General features: G+C 40.8%; 1 protein-coding gene and 1 pseudogene across 2 annotated transcripts in view; both read left to right on the top strand.

The window, feature by feature from the left end:
• The window catches only part of LOC110313692, a 5,127-nt pseudogene extending 1,902 nt beyond the window's left edge, over positions 1-3,225 (top strand).
• Positions 1-3,592, top strand: part of Tex11 (testis expressed 11) — a 205,034-nt gene that overhangs the window by 77,649 nt on the left and 123,793 nt on the right. The gene's annotated exons all lie outside the window — the stretch shown is intronic.

The raw sequence follows: 3,592 nt of genomic DNA, 5'->3' as shown, positions 1-3,592 counted from the left end.
ATTGGTAAAGATCTTTTCCCAATCTGTTGGTTGCTGTTTTGTCCTAGTGACAGTGTCCTTTGCTTTACAGAAGCTTTGAAATTTTATGAGGTCCCATTTGTCAATTATTGATCTTAGAGCATAAGCTATTGGTGTTCTGTTCAGGAAGTTTTGCCCTGTGCCCATGTGTTTGAGGCTCTTCCCCACTTTCTTTTCTATTAGTTTCAGTGTATCTGCTTTTATGTGGAGGTCCTTGATCCACTTGGACTTGAACTTCGTGCAAGGAGATAAGAATGGATCGGTTTGCATTCTTCTACATGCTAACTGCCAATTGAACCAGCACCATTTGTTGAAAATGCTGTCTTATTTCCACTGCGTGGTTTTAGCTCCTTTGTCAAAGCATTTGTCCTTTTTATAAGAGCACAGTAGGAGGAAGGCAGAATGAAAACCTGGTCATTAGTGGCATTAACCAGTGCATTGTTTTTCAGCAAGCAAGGGACAACAGAGCTGAGTGTAGAAAAGAACAAAACCTCTATCATGTAGGTTTTCTACCTAAGGACACAAAATACCTTATTCAGCACAGACTCTGGGACTTATGACTTTATTTTATCTGCCACATGGAGTGAAAACTTTGAATGTTCAGAAACTGTCATTGAAAGGATTACTGGCAGAGCTACCAGTGATTTAAATATCACATTTGAAAACAGCATCATCTATTTCCTGAGGTTGCCTGTTTGCATTTTTTCTACTGATCCTCAGGGCTTCAGTCCTTTTCCCTCACCCAATACCAGCTCAGCCCCAGGTCCCTCCCTCCCTTCCCACTTATGATTGCTTTCTTCTCTCTCCCAGGTGGGCTGAGGTGTCCTCACTTGTACACTTCAGCTTGTTGAGCCTTTTGAATTCTGTGGACTGTATTTTGGGTATTCTGTACTTTTTTTTGGCTAATATCCACTTATTAGTGAATACATACCATGCATGTCCTTTTGTGTCTGAGTTACCTCACTCAGGAAATTTTTTATTTCCATCCATTTGCCTGCAAAAGTCAGGGTGTCCTCGTTCTTAATATCTGAGTAGTATTCCATTGTGTAACTGAACCACATTTTCTGTATCCATTCTTCTGTCGTGGGACATCTGGGTTGTTTCCAGCTTCTGGCTATCACAAATAAGGCCTCTATGGACATAGTGGAACACGTGCCCTTGTGGCATGGTGGGCCATCTTTTAGGTATATTCCCAAGAGTGGTATAGCTGAGTCTTCCAATTTTCTGAAGAACCGCCAGACTGATTTACAGAGTGGCTGTACCAGCTTGCAATCCCACCAGCAATGGAGGAGTGTTCCTCTTTTTCCACATCCTCTCCTTACATATATTGTCACCTGAGTTTTTAATCTTAGCCATTCTGACTGGTGTAAGGTGGAATCTCAGGGTTGTTTTTCAGGATTAGATTATGGCATTGGCATCACCTCAGTTCTGGTGAAGGTCCTCTTGACTGTATCACGATATGGCGGATGGCAATGATGTGAGCATGTGTGGGTGCTAGCAGTAATCTCTTAGTACAGAAATCTAGAGAGGGATTGAAGAGTCACTTTAGACTTTCTTAATAACTGTCCTCAAAACTCCTTTCCGGAAAACATTTCCTTGAAAGAACAGTATACACCAAAATGACTTAAGTATGTCCCAATAGATGCTACTTTTTACAGGTCTATCCTGTGTCTTCCTTAGGGTTTCCATTGTGATAAAACACTGTGGTCATCTTAAAGTAAGTAGTTCATCATCCAGGGAAGTCAAGGCAGGAACCTGGAGGCAGCAGCCATGGGGAGTGCTGTTTACTGGTTTGGTCCCCATGGCTTTCTGGGGCTGCTTTCTTATAGCCTAGGTGTAGGCACCACCCACAGTAAGCTAGGCTCTTCTACATTGATCATTAATCAAGAAAATGTACCAGAAGCTTGCCTACTGGCCAGTCTGGTGCAGACATTTTCTCAACTAAGGTTCTCTCTTCCAGAATGAGTCTAGCTTCTGTCAAATTGACAAACTCATCAGCACAGTTTCTCAACACTGCTAATCAGGGGACTGAGCCATCAACAAACAAACCTTTCAGGGTGCAAACTGTAGCACCTAGTGATTATACATATAGGAGTTCAGAACCACTGGCACAGCTATTCCCACTGGAAAAGGCAAGAGTCATGCATGATGCCAGGCACTGCTGCTTGGCAGTTCTAGCAAAACTGAACTGATTGCTACAGTTGCTGCCCTTCTGTCTATAACTTTTGGATTTGTGTCTCTGAGTGCTGCATTCATAGGAACTTTCTGCATTATAGTGCATTTTATTTCTTTTCTTGAGAAAAATTATGTCTGAGTCTTTTTAGGAAAATCCTAAAATTAAGTTTATCTGGCCACTATTTGGAAGTCTTCCTATGTCCTGGAGATCATTAAGCACAGAGAAGAACATTGCTAGATGAGGCCAGTTCTCTAGGAATCTTCTTGGGGGTATCTGCCCCTGAACAAACTCAAACAGTATAATTGATGCAGGGCAAACAGAGACAGTTGATAAACTCTGGCCAGAAGAATAGGTTACAGATTCAGGTCTCTTTTTATTATAGGCTTACAGGTCTCTAAAAATGTAGTTTAAAAATAGGGGGTCATACAGGGTACACTCCTGAAGGAATAAAACTCAGTAAGATATATTGACTAAAATAAAGTTTTCCTACTTTATGGTGTAGATGATGAAACATATAGTAAAAGAAGTTAGGTATTAATATTTGCTATTCATAAAAAGACTGGTTCAGACATTTTCTGTTTGTTTGGAGTGCAAACATAGACAGCCTAAAAATAGACTGTCATATAATAAGTGTGTTTGCTCTGGAGGTGACATTCTTTAAATTCTTTAATTTGGAGTTATAGGGCTAATAAGAATAAGAATGATCTGCTCTTTCTATTTTCTAATTGTAACTGAACTTGCAACCCTGGACATGTAGTGAAAAGTCGAACATACATTCTGTACCACTTGGATAGCCATTAGTCTGCCTCTGTTCAGTGAAGCTTGTAGAAATAAAGAAGCACCTGGTTGTTAGTCACAACAGCAGAAATGGCCTTATTGCTAGTTAGAGCCATAGAAACAGCCTGATTGCTAGTTAGGCTGTGAGATTCCCTTAACCATCATGCCTGGCTCACTCTCTTCCTTTGCAGACTCCCTATGCTCCTTTAAGGGCCGCCCTGTCAGCAAAGACTCTGAGTCTCCGCTCTATATAGGAGAAGGTTCCCTGGGAAGGCCCCAGCAACTCACAATCATTATAGGCAAATATTCATGATGGAGTAAGATGAAATCTCATAAAAATTTTGTAGTTTTCTAATTGCAAAAGATGTTAACATATTAAAATATAATTTTTAGCTACTTGGCATTTCATCTTCTGAGAACTTTATTGGACCAAGGCTGCTGCTTTGGTCCAATAATGATGTCCTCTGCTGTAAGATTTTTAGTCTCATGAAGTCCTATAATTGTTGATTTTATTTTATTTTATTTTGGTTTTTCGAGACAGGGTTTCTCTGTGTAGCCCTGGCTGTCCTGGAACTCACTCTGTCGACCAGGCTGGCCTCGAACTCAGAAATCCACCTGCCT

This window comes from Mus pahari, chromosome X, assembly GCF_900095145.1.
Source record: "Mus pahari chromosome X, PAHARI_EIJ_v1.1, whole genome shotgun sequence".
Classification (NCBI taxonomy): Eukaryota; Metazoa; Chordata; class Mammalia; order Rodentia; family Muridae; genus Mus; species Mus pahari.
This window is presented reverse-complemented; position numbering and strand designations above follow the sequence as displayed.